Source organism: Xiphophorus maculatus, chromosome 12 (genome assembly GCF_002775205.1).
Source record: "Xiphophorus maculatus strain JP 163 A chromosome 12, X_maculatus-5.0-male, whole genome shotgun sequence".
NCBI classification, from domain to species: Eukaryota; Metazoa; Chordata; class Actinopteri; order Cyprinodontiformes; family Poeciliidae; genus Xiphophorus; species Xiphophorus maculatus.
In genome coordinates this window covers 9,362,568-9,380,381 of record NC_036454.1, presented here as the reverse complement: position 1 = coordinate 9,380,381, position 17,814 = coordinate 9,362,568, and the positions used below count along the sequence as shown (strand labels likewise).

Here is a 17,814-nt window from a genome sequence, read left to right as displayed (position 1 = left end):
TGTCGCAGGGCAACACAAAGACATACAGGACAAACAACCATTCACACACACACTCACACCTAGGGATAATTTAGATAGACCAATTAACCTGACAGTCATGTTTTTGGACTGTGTTATGAAGTTAATTGCTGAAATTGATGAATTTTGTTATACCAGTAAATTATATCCAGATTACAGTGCTGGTAATTATTAAGCCATGGCTTCCAGCCTCTTCGGTGCCCACTGACGTCCAACTTGCATACGCTACAAAATCTTACCAAGTATTTTTGGTCTAGTTCCTAGTGCAAATGTCTCAGTAGACTTGAAATAAGAGAAAACTTAGAAATAACTTTTCAGCAAATTATTTGGAGGTTGGTTTAATTCTATAATTCCTCAATTACTTGACATATAACAACACATTTTTCCCATGTTATTATTGAAATAATCTGCCAGTGGAACTAATACATTTTTAATTACCAAGGAAGACTTCTTAATGGTTTATAGAAAATAAACCATTACGAAACGGTTAATTGGAAATATGTACTCTAACAGAAACAGGTAATTTTGTCCAAATTTAGTTGCAACAACTTAATTTTCTGTAACACAGACTTTTGCGTTGATGGTTTAATAATTCTTGTTTTTCCTCATGAGAATTTTACATAATTTCTTAATCTTTTATTTTTCGAGCAATAATGCTTAAAAAATGCACAAAAATCTTGAGGGCTGAAATCTCTCATTGATGTATATTCAAAGTTTATAAGGAGATAAAGATTATGATGATTGCTTTTGAGCTTAGAATGGTTTGGATGTGAAAGGGTGGGTTTCATGTTGTGGTCACTTTATTTGATCAAAGTTAATTCAGCTGAGTATCATTAACATGGTTTCCTTTGTTCATAAACTGTGAGTGTCAAAAAGCACACAAAAGCTGCTTATTAGATAATAGAGACCGCTGAGTGAAGGAATTTAGATGAGCTAAATCCACATTGCACTGCATGTACTTGCTTAAAACGTGAGACAAGGCTTCACTAAAATAAACATCACAAATAATGGCTCGTGTCTGAATGGCTGCAAAGCAAACATCTAAAATATTCTCGACATAGCTGAAAAGACAAACATCGTGACAAAAGGTTTCATCCAATGGGCTGAGATTATACAAGCAGAACATTAGAAAGTTAAATGTAGCTGTGTGGCCTTTGCTCTTCTCCTATTGAGGTTTTGTTTGTTTAAGAGCATTAGATCCTGGAAGCTCTTCTGGTGCTTAAGAGGCAGGGCAGGCTGGGTGTCAGGGGGGATGTTCCAGCTCAAAAAACCAACCAGTCGCTTTTGTTATATGACTTTTGACTTGAGACAAAGAGGAGGATGAGGTTTCATATTGTCTAGGTTTTAATTTCAGTAACTTGAAGTTATGAAACTTCTACTTGGAACATTTCTTTCGAGTTTAAAATATAATTTAAAATCCTTTGAGTTTGAATTGGTGGTAAAAAAAGAATAAAGTCAAAACATAATATTTGGAAATAAGGGTAAAAGCAAAACAGTTAAAAAATGAAAATTTGAATGCTTATAAGTGACATGACATGTCAGCTGGTAATGGATTTAGTTTGGGATTGGGATTGGGATCTAGTTGTGGGATGATTTAGTTGGGATGATTAGTTTGGGATGATTTTGTTCATCCCAATTAGTGCACATGATTAGCATGTGCACTAATTATAGTGACTCATCTTGTTTGTATCCAGCAAAAGTTAAAACTGAATACTCAAATGACATAAGTTGTTGAAATAACCATAAAAATGCAAAGAGATGGGAGCAATTTGTTGCTTCTAGTTTAGTGGCTGACAATGAGTTGACCAAAGTTATATTAATTGCAAAAATTCAGTCTTGAGTTTATTTGAGGATTCTCCTAAAACCCTCAAATGAGTAAGTTTGTGTGTATGTATTGGGTTTCTTTCATAGATCCAAAAGTAGCTCAAAGTGCATTTTGTAAAACTACAAACAGTTTATTGAAAATATGAATTGTAATGAGATTGTTCAAAAGTGTCTGTAATTAAAGAAATATATACAAATATGAGCAGACTTTTGTCTAAACTCATGGATGTTGCCTCATTTATATTTGGGCAGATTAAATCAACAAAGAAATCCTATTTGCTCATCAGAGTTATTTTAGAAGCATTGTGAAGTTTCAAGAATTTCTGGTTTGGACACTGTTAGCATTGTTTTCTAAATTTGTATAAGCATTTTGCTACTAGTGGTACTAAAGACAGAAGCTCCGACATGACAAACTTAGTGTAACATAGGCCAGCAAAAACCATCCCTGCTGCTCCTTCCAACAAAGAGCAGCTTCAGAGAAAAATCAACATTCATATGCATTTTGCTGAGGAGACTGCACACCTCATCTCTCAGCAAACGCAGTGTGACTCCAGCGTATAACGGACAACGACAGAAGAACCCAGCAGAACGGCAGCCAGCAGGCCAGTTTACACACTTACAGTGTAAGGGAGAAATACTGTAGGTTACCCTCTGTTCCATCAAACAGAAGACACAACGAATTACAGAGAGTTATTGCTCTCATTAGCTCAGGTTTTGCATCATCTGGTGCTAAATCGGCTGGATCCAGTCGAGGCTTCCAAGATATATGAACCTGGTTCTTCCTAAGGTAGAAGGGAAATGAACTATTTCAGGCTGTCACCGTAATGCAGTCCTTCTTAAGAATGTCGTCACACAGCTGTTTTTTCTTATAGTAAATAGCTGGTTGCTGCAACAGTCATAGTTTGCACATTTTTTATTGTTTTGACATAGTCAAATATGTCTCTCTAATATTTTTTCTGTTTTACTTTTTTATTGCTTTTATTGTGCACCTTGCTGAACTCTACATGGCACTAGCAGTAATTTCAGGTTGTTAATGTTTAGTCTGAGCTCAACTCATGAGTATGGTATTGAAATGGCAGGATATATACATACGTGTGCGTTCTTATTTTATAGACATTTCTGTTTTATTTCTTTTGAAAGTTTATGCATTCAAGCAGAATTTTAGCACATAGTCCAAGAAGCAGACCTGTGCATTTGAAAGGTCAGATAACACAGAGAGCAAGAAGAGTTCAAGTATGTGTCAGTTAATGTGTTTCTATGCATCAAGTTGTTTTTTCTGTTATTGACGGGCTGAGTTTCTTCCCAGTTGTTTGTGGTTAACTGTGAAGCGTATAAAGGATCTACTACTACATTTCTAGGCTCTGCTTCTCTGACTTAGTGTCAGGGCCTTTGAATGCTTCTGCCTTTGAAAAAAACATTTAAAGACAAAGATCAATCTTTATAATTTCTTATAATCGTTTTCTCTACCCTTTTATGAAAGAATTTCCAGAACAGTATCTTTCCCTTATCCTGGTTAACCACTACCAAGCATGCTCGGCTTGGTTTTTTATGACAAGATAAAACATTGTGGTTTCCCCCTAAAATGATGACAAATCATGTTGCACACAGACACATCAAACAGATCATCTGCTGAACCTGTATGAAAATGCTCTGCAATTAGTTTGTGTTTTGGCTTGATGATCCTTTGTGCCCTGCGGCTGCTTGAATTATGAGATAAATTTGCCCGTCTCACTTCATCATACAATGCCAGTCTCTGCCAGCAGCTTTCTAGGTATAATGCTGCAATAATTGTCACAAAAAGGGATAGTTCTTCAAAATCTATTGGATCTCATATCACAGAGAAGGAAAGAATCATAAATTATTCACATATTTTTAAACTAATCTTCAAAGAAAAGGCTCATCAAGTCTATTTCAAGAAAACATTTTAACTTTTACACAGAAAACACAATTCTGGTCTATATATTTACCATCACAAGTAGTAAAGCTAATTAAAGCAAATCTGTTTCTGGGATTTCAAGCATAGTTCATACATTTTCATCAGAGTTTAGATCAACATCATTCATTAGCTTGTTTGAACATCTAATAGCGTCCATGTGGGGTTAGAGGAGTTGATTTAAAGTTAACATGTAGATGTTGTAACATCTTCAGGAATTAAATGAAGTTGAAAGGTTGAAACATACTGCACATGTAATTCCAACCACTGTGTCTAGTACACCACTAGCCTCTCCTTGACTCCTCCAAATATACAACTTATCATTGTTGCAAAATAACTCTGTCTTTTCTCTAGAAGGCATCTGAGGTTGTCGGGGTGTATTCAGATCTTTATAGTTTATAATAACCTTACAAACTAAATCTTTGTGAACATAGTGGTGTTTTACTCAGTTAAGGCACAGAGAAATGCAGCAAAGGTCTGGAGGCCAGGAGTCCAACCCTGGAAGGCCGTGTCAAAGATCCTCCTTACATGGGGCACCTGTTCTATCTCTACACCCCTGACACTCATTTTGGAGTAAAACAGGAAGTTGTTATTGGGTTGTTGATCTATTAGACTGACAGGTTTAACTAATAGAATACTCATCGAAAAAGGGGTTGGGAAAGTCACAGACAAGATGCTAAACAAACTTGTATTGTGCAACAACAGTTGCCTATAACACTGAAGTTGTAAGCAGATTTAAGCTTTTGCAGCCGTTAAATGACAGGGCAATTTCACAGTTTTATGAAATCTGGTCTGCCTTTAATCATCCACCAATCGAACAGGAACTAGAATATTCAGATGGAAATGTATGCAAATCATTAATCTCTTTGTGGAGACAGAAAATGGATCACTTTCACTGATTGTTTTGACACTATAACCAGAATAGCAACTTAAACACCGCAGTATTTAGATGGCTCAAATTTACATCGCTTATGCTACACTAATTCAGGATTTTTTCCTCAATTTTCAAAACCAAGAAACATTGTCTAAAAGATTTATTCCAAACCTTACATTTGGTAATATATAATTGCTACGTCCAAAAGCAATAAAAAAAAATTCTAAGTTTTCACAATTTTCCAAACTCCTCTTATTATATCTGTTCCACCATCAAAAGCCACCTGTCCGAGAGGCCTGGCAGGAGGCTGAAGGCCAAATCTCCAGCAACATGTCAGATTGTATGATTAACATTCCTGCCTGGGTCTCATTTAGCAGCTCTGTCAACAGGTGGACGCAGGGCAAGAGGCGGCTCTCAGACACAATAATTGGGGGGAATTCTGAGCGTGTCCTTCATCACTGCTAATAATGAGACAGGTGAAAGAAGGAGCAGAATATGTCAGTTTCTGTCTGTTTTCATCCCCTTTCCAAGATCTTCTCTGGTGAAGAGAGAGATGATAGTGCATGCAGTGTTTCCGTACATCAGAGGGATAAAATGAATTAAAGACTACAGGTGTCACAAATGGAGCAAAACATTTGTAACTGGTGTCAGTTGACGTCCTTCTTCCTGTTAAGAGTACTTTTCACTTCTTTTTTTTTTCAAATGAGAAAAAAAACAGAGAAAAGAGGGAGATTTAATTTCTTTCCAAGGACCTGGGGTTAGAAAATCCTGTGAAAGCAACAGCTGTTGTTTCCTTTGCTCCATACAAAGGCCAAGGACCCACTGGAAGCTGATATGCCAGTCAGAGACAGATGTAAAATGAAACGGCTGCAGAGAAATTAATCAGTTCTTAGATCCGTGATAATTTGCTGCTTTATGCAAAGCCACTTCAACAAGCACAGACATTTTTAGCCCTTTTGGTTTCACCTCAGAAGCAGAAGAAAAACTTGTATAATCAGACAAAGAACAGTTAATTTATTCAGTTTGGTGGCCAGCAAAGAGGTGAAAAACAAACGAGTAAAGAAAAGCACAGAAAATGTGACACGAATACAACAAACTTGTAAACTTGTGTTTCAAGTTTACAATTCACAGCTAATAATTTAAAGGGAGGGGAGTAATTTATTCCCAAACCATGCAGCATCATTTTCATCCATCCATCCAAATATACAAACTTTATTTCCAACATTTTGTTTTGAAAATCTGGAAGTGATTGTCTGGCTCATAAATCCAAAGACACATTGAGTAAGATCTTATGCTACTACAACTACAGAAACCATCCTAAGACCGAGTGTCTCTGTCAAAGTGTGGAGAAAAATAGCTTCACAGTGTGGATGATGTCAGCTCAGAGTTGAAGCCACAAGTTGGTCTCTAATCCAAATATTTACATCTTTCTCTCTGCAAATCCAGTTCTGGACTCTCATGTTTGACTGTTTTGCTAAATATTCACACGACTCCAAGTCAAACAGACATTCATAAATTCTCCACTGTGTTGTGTAATGGGTTTTAGTATCAGGCTCTCCTGATACTAGCTGTTAGAAGTACAGATAAAAGTACAGGAATTGTGCATAGTAACCATAAGAACCAGCACTAAAAGAGTTCTGAATGCAGTAACTAAAATAACTACAGTGTTATATCTGATTCCCCTTCTGTACATTTTATACAATCAAAGCCAAGGTTCATTTTATGGGTACTGATTATTTTTTCAGGGGGATTTTACCTAATAAATCAAAAAAATGTTGGGAATAATTGATTAGTGGAAGGGAAATGGTACATGGTTTCATTAGAATCTTTCTTGTAAAGCATAAAGCCCAAACCAACTTTAGAGACATCTTCTAATAATCCTTTTCATGGAAACAAACTAATGTATGATTAAATTCTCCTAGTTTACTGGCTCAGATCACAGCATCTGCTTCCCGTATTTACTTTTGATGCTGCTGCTTCAGACCAATAAACAGGCTGAACGTTCTCACATGTAATTGTGGTGACTTTGTGTTTTCTCTGTGTGAAAAGCAACAAAACATCCCCAAAAAAAGTTACACATTAGCAAACTAATCAACTGCTTTGGACCAAACTAAACAAACTAGAGGTGCAAAAATGTCCTCACAGAATATTTGTTAATAAAGAAAAGCTAATCCTGGATGACTTGACAGTGTTTCTGCAGAATTTTAGGTAAGTAAAATTTTGATCTACATTATCAGATTAAAACTCATTGATGCCTTTTTAGACCTGTAATGTTTTGTGCAGTTAACGCATAAAACATAATCAGTTAACGCAGTGGTTATGCTCTTAAAATAGAGATGGGCACCAAAATAGCACACACCTTTACAGATTTATAAATCTGAAAACAACACCTAGTGGCTGAGCTCACGAACACTGCAAAAACAAAATTTGACCAAGTATTTTTCTCTGGTTTCTAGAGCAAATATTTTAGTAAAGTTGAAATAAAACAAAACTAGCTTGCAAATATTTTCAGGAAGATATAGGAACTTGTTTTTCCAATCTTGGAAAATCTATGTATGCTAGAGTCTTTTTCTCTTGCTTATTGTTCCAAGCACTTGTGGAGTTGTGTACAAAGGCACTATCAGCATAATTTCCTTGGAATGTGCATGTATTTTTGCTCTGTGTTACTTTTGCTGACAAAAACAACCCTCCCACCACCTTGCCAGAACTGCAGCCTGTTCACTTTCACTCCTGATCGTCCCCTCCCCCCTATGCATACATGCAAGCACACAAATCCTGTTTCTAGCTCCAGACATTACGAACTCCCAGTTTTATGGCCCGCCCTCCCGTGCTGTTTCTACACTGTCCTTAATGTGACATATAAGCGGTTCAAGAAAGGACTCGTTCAACTTTGTGTCGTCATTAACAGGCTCATAAACTGGATTTTTATCTGTGGGCTGAAAGAAGAGTAAACAGGATGGTGCAAAAAATAAATAAACCTGACTTTTACTTCTAGATTATGATCTCGATCAGTTATACTATCTTTTTTGCATAGTTCAGTTTAGTCATGTCCAATTCTCTCACTATGTATCACCACATTGTTTATAACAAACCAGTGCTGGAAAAGTGGGGCACCTACTGCATTTTTGTTTATATTTTTTTCAGATATGAACCCCAAAGATGAGTAAAGTTTGATAGTTTTCAGAATCACAAGAATGAGGAACTGCAGAAGAAGTGGAACGTCTTTGTTCTGCATTTTCTGTTCTCTTGTTCATAGATTCAATCTTGCTCCCTAAAACAATGCAGATGCGTCTGAAAGCCCTCCTGCTCCATTATAAAGCAAAGCACAAAGAGAGCTTTATTCCTGACCCTGAATCACCAGTTGCTTTGCTAAACTACACAATTGTGTGTGCGGCTATTGGTGCCTAAACTGGATTATTCATTGTGGGTTCAAGTCATGTCAGCTCAGTTTATTAGAAATTCATCACATTTAGAGATGTATGGATTAACATATGTAACACAGAGACATACAGAGTTGGTGTGGGGAAGATATTTAAAGACAATAGTGGCTTCTTTCTGCCTGTTTTTTGTGCTTAGCAATTACTGGAGAAATAAAATAAATTAGCAACTTATTATGAAGCATTAGCAACAAGAAAAAAAAAAAGGAAACGCCTAAAAAAAACACCCCTTTTTTGTTTGTTTATATTGTATCTGCTGCTTTTGAAATCAAGTGATTGCTTCCTCTTCCAAACTCCACTCAGCACTTCTTTTACAGCCACTTATTGGACTTCAAACGCAGATGTCCTCTGCCCTGAACCCCTTTCGGCAGAGGAGTGAAGAGCGGCATGTCGAAGGCTTTTGCATGTGTTTGCTCTGGGGATTTCACTTGAAGATGTTTACAAATGCCTCTGCAGGAAGCTCAGCACAAAAAGAGATCTGAAAAGCAGTGTTTAGAAGGTCATACTGAGCCTATATGGATCATTTACTAATCTGGTGAGTACACAAAAACCATACAGTTACTGAACAGCATATGTATATAAACTGAACTGGACCAACACCTTATACAAAGATGTGTATTATTTAAGCAGGTTTTGATCAGGTTTTGTTTTATATGCTGTCCAAATAAATGCATAACTCCCAAAACACAATGGCTTCAATGTTTTTAGAATTATCGCAATAAAAATGAAGCATCTTGCAGTGCCTTGCAAAAGTGTATTTGCCCCTTCAACATTGATACTGGTTTTCAAACCTGGTTTTCAAAGTTTATCAAAAAAAATTCTGAAAAGTGTGGCATACATATATATTTAATGCTAGTTAACCAATGCTATTTAATAAAATCCAGTGTGCCCAATTGTTTTCAGAAGTCACCTAGTAAGTAAATTATTGATTTTATTCTAAATATGACTATAAATTGATACCCTTAAGGTGTTTAGTTTAGAAAAACTCAGTTCAGTTCTCCCCTTAGTGCAGTTCATTTGTGAAGATGTGAATACTGCAACTACACTAGGGTGTACACCAAAACAACCGTACTGACACCATGTGCTCTCAGAAAACTCTAGATATAATAAACAAACTGATAAACAATGGCAGTGCATCTTTTTCATAAAACTTTAAAGATATCTTTTCAAAGTTATTCAGAATACTTCTCATAATTTTTCATGAAATAGTACAAAGAAATAAACTAATGATGTGACTAATTTCTCCATGTTTCCTACTAGCTCAAAGTCCGCTTCTTGTATTTACATTTGTTGAACATACTTCAGACCAATAAAGAGAATGAATGTTCCCATGTGGATTGTGGTAACAGATTTTGGTTCGCTTGGGTTTTTCTCTGTGTGAGAAGTACACAAACTAAGCTGATTCAGACCAAAGTAAACAAACTATAGGTGTAAAAATGGTCTTGCAGAACATTTATAAGCAAACAACATTATAAAGACCAAGAAATAGAGTGAAAGTTGTGGAGAAGTTTAAAGCAATGTTCAATCCGTTTTTAAGACTTACCAAGACTAAAGCTATCCCCCTAAGCTAACAGGTTGGGTAAAGGGAGCAATAATCAGAGAAGCAGCCATGTAACTTTGGAGTAGTTCTGGTTGAATGAAACCCAACCTGATCTTTGTGGCCCACAAGCAAAATGTGACGGAAAATTAACATTGGGCAACATCCTGAACACAATATCTCTAAGATGACATTTGTTAGTGGCAGCATCATGCTGTGGAGATAGCTGATAAAATATGGTGAAGTTTGAAGTTGAAAGGTGACCAAATCCTAAAAAGCTGAAGGATTATGAACACTTAAATAAAGACTTAAAGTAACAGTACATTTAGAGACACAACCAGTAACCAGTGTTATGATCCTGCCTTCTGTTTGTACTCAGGTTAACAAAGCGTCTCGAGCTAACCAACATATTTATGACCTACAGTCTGTACCAGGCCAGTTCTGTGTGAAGCTCTACTACTGCCTGCTCTCCGCTGAAAGGACAAGAGAACATAAAAGAGGAAATGAATGCGTGAGGGATGAATACATGGCCCTGGGGGTCAGTTTAATGGAGTGAGACCCCCAGCCCCTATTGACTTCCACAGCTAAACTATTAAGTCCTCACAATTCCCATGCTTTGGCCTCATTATTCATTTTCAGGGAGAGAACTTTTTTCTTTTTAAATAATTAGTGTTGCTTTAATTTTAATGTTTGCACAAAAAATAATTAGGAGTTATTTGTTAATTAGGTTGTAGAGTGAAAAGTACAGAAAATACAGAAGTACAGAAATGTACTTTCAAGCTTCCCTATTAAAGCTAAGATTGATGCAAACAAGACAGTTTTAATTGATATTTTTCCAATGTATTTTTTTGTACACTACTTGTACTTCAATGTACATTTACCGTAATCCAAACATCACTGCATATTTGTAAGTGCAATTTGTTGCTTCACATCATATTGTTGTGAAAATTGAAATTATTTTCTCCAAAAGACTAGAACATGAGCTCCTTAAAAATTCATGTGACCTTTTGAGATGTCCAGTTAGCTAAGAATCCCACTGACTTGGCTGCACGAGTGTGTGGGTGTGTTTGTGAGGAGGAGGGTGTTATCAATAACAAGAGAGATGGGTATGTTTCTTTAAGACAATCCTATAAATGGTGGCCGGGTCACTGCCTCCTCATCGGAGGGGGCTGGATGCAGTTTGAGTTTTCCTTGGTGGGTCAAGTGAACCATTGAAGTTTGAATGGGCTGCCATGGCAGATTACTCTGCACAGCTGTCCCCCTACCGTGGAAATTAAGTTATGCCCCTTGTCAGCAAGTTTTGTGTTTTCTCTGCCCATCCCCCCTTCCCTTTGCCTGTATACTCCTCTTCCTTAAATAGTTGAGGCCCCCACAAAGGTGCACGTATATAGAAAAGGCCTTCAGAGGTATGGGTAATCATGGGAGAAAAATTCAGATTAGTTATCTTGGTATGAAACCGACCTGCATTCCTCCACAAAGAAACACACTTCCTGTTGCAAATCAGTGCATGTGCATATGCATCAAGTCTGCACGTATAAAAAAAGCCCCGCTTTTAAATCAGAGGGCGGCCCGAACTTTTTGTCTCTGTGCTTCTTGGACAGCATCCTGCTGCACTTGTGGCCCCTGCCTCATGTTTTGTTTATTTGTGGGGGAAGTTGTTTGTGTTGTGGTCACAGTGAAAGACAAACACTCCAGCTCTTCCAGCGATGTGTGAACACGCTGAGGACCTCCCCCTACAAAAGCCTGTGAGGCAGCCGGACCTAAGGGCTGTCACAAGCTGAAGGAGATGCAAGAGCCACTAAAGCTAAAAGCAAACAGAATACATTTTGTATCCCACAGGTTGAGTTCGGCCTTTATGTAATTTACTTCAAAAAGTCAAAACCTTCTGACCCTCTTAAGGTGTCAGAAATGCACTTTCAAGAAGACGATTCAATGCTTGAACTACTGTTCGTAGAGCAAGATCTGAATATTCACCAGCATTACCAGTTTACAGACTGTGAAAGTATTTGCCCTCTTGCATATTTCTTGTGTTTGCTTAACATCAAACTACTTTAATATCAGGAAAAAACATCTTCACTGAATAAAAAACAAAAAGTTTTTTATGATTATTTTAGATATGTAAAGAGGAATAAGCTGTCAAGTACATAGTGGCCATTATTAAATGATGACTTAAGTTTTACCAAACACTTTTTTGCCTCCATTTTACTGGCCAGGCCCAAATTGATCACTGCTTGACCTATAAAATCAAGAAACTACTTTAAAAGAACCTGTATAACAACATGAAGTAGACTACAAGATCTTAAAGACCAATGCGCCATTCCTAAATTTATTAGGTTACAGACAACATGAGAAATAAATTCAATCTGGAAAGCTTTACTCCAGTGAACTACAATTGGAGCCAATGGAGAAAATATGGATTAGCGGTGAACCTGTCCGATCAGGGTTGTTCTACCAATATAATATCAAGAGTGTTTCAACAAATCATTCAAGATGTCACTAAATAATTCAGAATTGATAATAATATCACTGCAGCCTTCACTTGCCTCAGTTAGGATCCTTGTTCATAAATCAATGATAAGAAAGAGTCTTTGCCGCAGTGGCCTAAGGCTAAACACAACATAGAGGCCTCGCCAAAATCTCCCAAACACCAATCCCCAAGACAAGATATACCAACAGTCAAACACGGTGGTGGTGGTGTGACTGTCTGGGGCTTTGGTGTGGCTCTAGAATCAACACAATTTGCTCTGAATGATAAACAACCATGCTCGGACATCAGTTTGTGACCTTGGGTTTACGTGTACTTTGATACTGCGTGGCACATATGAATGGTTCAAAAAAGGACAAAGCACTCCAACACAGCTAAATTAAGTTTACTAAACATTATTCTGCCAAGAATAATGGAACAAATATTAAAAGGCTCATGAAAGCCCATCATAACTGCCTGATGGTATTTGTTACCACCAAGGGTGGCACAAAAACCCATTTGGTACCACAATATGAGAAACATGTGAAAGTGTATATCAATACAACCTTTACCATGCTTCTTGTGGAAGTGAGTTTGATGTTTTTGTTTATTTTAAACAAGTGCTGGGCCATGTTTACTGGCACCACATTACCATCTACTATGGTAGATCGTTTAGATCGTTATTTCCCTTAATAAATATTTATGATTTGGAAACAAGATAAATTTCCACATGCATTAATAAAAATCGAAAATTAAAATAAAGCTATAAATGTAAAATGGTGAGTGCAGCAAGCAGCAACTGAATAACATACTATACCAAACATACAAAACAGTAGAACATCAAAAGTGATACACATTCTTCAGAAACATGTAGGAACTTGATGTTCCACAAAATGCATTTCTTCTCCTCACATTCTGACCCACATAATGCATTCTTCAACATCCCAAGATACATTGCAAGACAGGAAACAGTGTGTCTAAGTTTCATGTCACTTTAACCTTGAAACATACAAAACATAAATATGCTTAATATTTGTATTTTTTTTCTAACCCTGACCAAATTCTTTAACCATTTTTAACAGCTGGGCACAAAATTGGCAAGAATATAGGAGACTCTATGTGCAGCTTAGTTTGCTTATTTACTTTAGCAAGAGATAGTTAAATGTAAGATGAATTATCATGGAGAGAAAATGTGTGAGCGGTGTCTTCTAGTCTGCTGTCACTCCCACCTCTGATATGCAGCTAGATCTTTAACAATCTAAACCAGGACCCCAGGAAGGGAAAAACAAAAATGACAATAGCACTGTTACCAGGTGCAGGTTCCAATTAACTACAGCAACGTTGAATAGTGTTTCAAAACATTTGTCAGCAAGATATTAAAATATAGGAACTGCGAATACTATGTTACATGTATGTCAGATTCAATATGCTGCTCAGTGAGACCATAGTAGCCAATGCATGAAGTAAAATGGAGGCATTTCTTCACAGATGGGCTGCAAACACCTAATTTTGGTCATTTTCAAGTTATTGTTGATGTTAACTGGGATGGACTGGTGACCTGTTTAAAGCTCATCCTAATCCAACTGCTCATTGACTGCTGGGGAAAGGTACAAGATTCCTGGAAACATAAACAGAGGTAACCAAGTATAAAGAAGTTATTTTGGGCTATATATTGTTTGGTTTTGTTTGTTATATTATTGACATCAAGACAGATATTTGTTCATTATTCCATTTCACCTTTTAAGATGCTGCTTACAAAATGTCTTGTTAAAGGTAAAATTTTAAACAGCATGTTGGGCATTTTTTGTTATTCCTTCTGGTTATATTTCTTCCACGTAATTTTAATTATTTCTTAAAGAGAGAAAACACAAACATTTGTTCTTAATTCAAATGTTTCAACATTTAAAGTCCATCAACATTTGATGGTGTTTTATTCATCAAATCAGATCAGAGAAGCTGGCATACAGACGTTGCTTCTGCATTTCTGAGATATTTTCATACCCCAATATGCTTCAAGGTTTTAGATTTGGGTTTGTTTTCTTCTAGACAAAGAGTCCAGGTAAATCTGTCCACCAGCAACAAAAGTCTTTTCTTATTAAATTGACTTCAATCGTTGTTGTTTTTTTTTATTGATAATGATATTACACAAATAAAAATTCATAAAAAATAACTTAAATTCTCTCAGCAACATAGAAATGTTCTTTTCTTCTTCATTTAGCTTCCCATACTTTTTTTTACATTGTCTTTTTGATTTTTTTCCAATCCTACATGAGTAATAGAACCAGTATGCAACACTTTGTGATCCTCCCTTTATCAGACACTCAGCAGCAACATTTAAAACAGTGAATATATCAAATGGCTGCCACAAACAGTCAGGTAGCAGAGCTTTCTGTTCATGACAGTAGGATTAGTGCTGAAGGTTTTCTCTCAGGACCTTACGAGTCGTGCTGTAGCTTGAGTAACTGGATTACAGGCCTTTTTTCTCATTTCAAAGGGTTGTGAACTCAACAGAGGTCTTGCATGATGGAATCAAAGTGGCAGCTGAAATAGTAGGGAGAGAAACAGCAAGGGTTTCTTAAAAGACCTGCTGATATAGGCAAGCACAGCTAAGGAAAAAGATCCAAAATGAATCATTTTTGTTCTGTATTGGCGTTGGAGTCTTCTGTATTAAATAATTAGTGAATATTACAAGACACAATCTGACAAAAAAAGCATGATTTGGGGGTGTTGTATACTGTACTTCATAACAAAACAAAATTTAAACTACAGAGAAAATAAAACTGCTAATAGCAGAAGACTGATTTTTAATCTGAATATAAACATCAACATGTTAGAGCAGGGGCACAGAGGGTAGTCGTGGCAGAGCCCATTCCATCGAGTACCCTGTGATAACTTAAGGGGGATTAATTCCTAATCCTTTCAGTGAACTTTCCATCTCAGTGCCTCCTCCTATATCTCGGCCATTTCAACTGTCCAGCCACTTCTCCATCACTTTCTGCTGCACAAGGCCAAAACAAACGCCTGTGAGAAATATCGTCAGCGTACATTAGCATTAAAGTTCACAGTAAGATTTGAAAAGGCAAGTTTTAGGCCTACAGTTTATCGATGTAACATTTAGGCAAAAGAGTCCTTAGAGGGGCAGTTCAGGATTTCTGAAGTATGGGTCTTTTAAAACATTATAAGTTGTTCATTTCTTATCTGCGGAAGATAAGAAATTAACTTATCTTCCACGTCCACGACCCAACATTGTAGGGTCATGGATAATTCTGCTGATATTGTATTCAGAGATCTGTTTAGTTTGAGGCAACACTTTAAGAAACTCAGTAGGTTTGTGAATCCCAGCGTGGCACAGTGACAGGATGTCCGGACATGGCTTTACAACATGTAAAGACATGCAAAATCAAAGCCGGGTCAGCGGAGGTGAATAGTAAACAGAGGTCACCAATATTTTACAGATTCACTATAGCTACAGAACTCCAAACTCTATGCAGTCTTCAGTTTACTTTAAGACCAACCATCTTCACACACATCACCAAGTCCAATGTAAAGTGTGGTGTAAAGCAGGGCACCACCGGACTTTAAAGCAGTGGAGTTATGAATCAGGCCTTTCAATCTGAAATCCAGTCGATAAATCTGGGTTTTATACCTTGGATCAAAGTGGAAGGCATGTAGTTGACTTTTTTTTGTAATATGTTACATTATCTAATACCTAATGTAATTGCATAGAGAGATATAGAAACGTAATTGAATGTGTTATGTTACATTACTCAACCAGGGAAGAAGTGATAAGTGGTTATTTGCTTAGAAAGGCAGAAAAAATAAATACAGATCTTCTGATCTGCTTAGGAAGGATGGCAGATCTGAAGCATTCCCAGTTGGTTCGGAGCACAGCACCTTTGTAAACATTGTGCTATGATAAGCTCAGGGTGAAGGGGTGAAGTGATCTGCATGGGGTGAAGTGTGGGCCGTTTTGTTCGGGAGGCCAAGGAGACAGAGCTTGGGAGTGAACTGAGCTCAGTGAAGCACAGTTGATGGCAGAGATACCTTACACATGCTCAAAGAGCTGGAACACAAACAGCCACAGTTTGTAAATCGAACCCAAAACTACCACACATGCACACACGTGCGAGCACACGCAATCCCCTCTGCGCTCGAGGAGTAGGAGAGGCCATGTTGTCATTTACAGTGTTTAAAGTTCATTCTTGATTTTTAAACTTCAAATGCTGTTTTTTTTTTTGTTTTTTTTGTGAGAGCACAAAACTATGAGACAAACTACAACCCAGAATTTACACCAATTCAATTTTAGGACAAGCAAGCAAGTTTTGTGAGAGTTTTGGCACTTCATTCTTCTATTCACACATTGTGCATTATTGCAGTCTAATCAACACATGCTGTGCCTTTCCTAAGTGCTGAAACTGCCTGAACAAATGCAAGAAGCAAAAAGAAAGACAAGAAGGGGGTAGAGAAGGAGGAGGAGGGGAGGACAAGCTGGGCTGCTGAGCTATTCTCCTCCCTGGAAAGCTTCAGGCACGGTGGATCGCATTACCGACGCTGCAGGAAACTGACAAGGTATTTCATTTAGAAGTTGCTGCATCTGCAGTCAACAACAAAACAGGCACGGAGTTTTAGTAGCTTGCAATCTATTTATAAAACAAAATTATGTAGAGAAAATAAATTTTTTCTAGAATTTTTTTCAGAACACATTTGCTGGATATTTCTAGTTTTTGGAGTGTGTATCACATTAGGGAAACACAGGTAGGAAAATGCTCCCTTCCCAAGCCTGTCACACATTTTTCTCCACTTCTTTTCTTCCAGCGAGGGCCCGAGCAGATCGTTCCCACATGCTTCCCCACCGCTCGGCTCTCCAGAGGTGTCAAGCCGGCCTGAAAGAATGAAGTGCCTCCCCATTGTGCTACCCAACTATTATGTGCTTAACATTTCCATGACAAAGATGCCACTCGACTTCTCCTCCATCCATTCAGCTGGAGGGCCCTTGTCCCCAGCGCTAATAAAACATTTTGCAGCACATCGTGGATGTAAAGTACCGACCGAAAGAGATGATTCTGCAACATCCCCCATTTTTTTCCTGTTATTTATTTGCAAATACTCAGAAATCAAATTCAAATGTTACATCAATTTCCCAGTGAAAGATAATTATTTGCAGAAATTTGTGTAAGTAAAGGAAATAGAGGCAAAGTTTTTAGCTGTCATTGACTTTCAGGGAAGAGCTGAGTGGTTGGTGGCTGTAGAGGGGGAGTTGTTGATTTATGACGACAGTTGTTTTTGACAAAAGGCAGCTAAATCAAGACATTGCAGGTCATTAGGCTATCAGTCAGCAGGGGGAAACTTAAAAGAGTGTGTACCACTGTAGTTACAGAAACAAGGGTTGGGAATAATGTTGGCAACATTTTAAAAAAGCCGAAAAGTCTTTAAAAATGTTAAGAAACAACACAAGGATCTCTAACAAAGCTTTTCATTAGTTTTGTCAAATTATTGTATTTTATTTGATTAAAATGGAGCATATTAGCTGAGCAATGCTACAGCTTTCAACAAAAGCCACGATTATTGACAAAAAGTGACCTCTTTTATCTTTAGCCATCATATAAAGTTTTATGAGCAAAAAAAAAACATTCCACACTGATTTACATTACTGTCATTCAGTAGGCATAAAAATGGTTGCTATTGCAACGTAGTGATCAGAAGTGCACATTAAAAACAAAAAAAGCC

The 17,814-nt window shown here is 37.3% G+C and overlaps 1 long non-coding RNA gene across 1 annotated transcript; it reads left to right on the top strand.

Moving 5' to 3' along the window:
- The first annotated feature begins 8,460 nt into the window (after positions 1 to 8,460).
- On the top strand, positions 8,461 to 17,044 carry LOC111610369. The gene is made up of 3 exons (XR_002753636.1): positions 8,461 to 8,621; positions 16,495 to 16,656; positions 16,903 to 17,044. It is a non-coding gene; the product is annotated as an uncharacterized LOC111610369 (long non-coding RNA).
- The last annotated feature ends 770 nt before the right edge of the window (positions 17,045 to 17,814 follow it).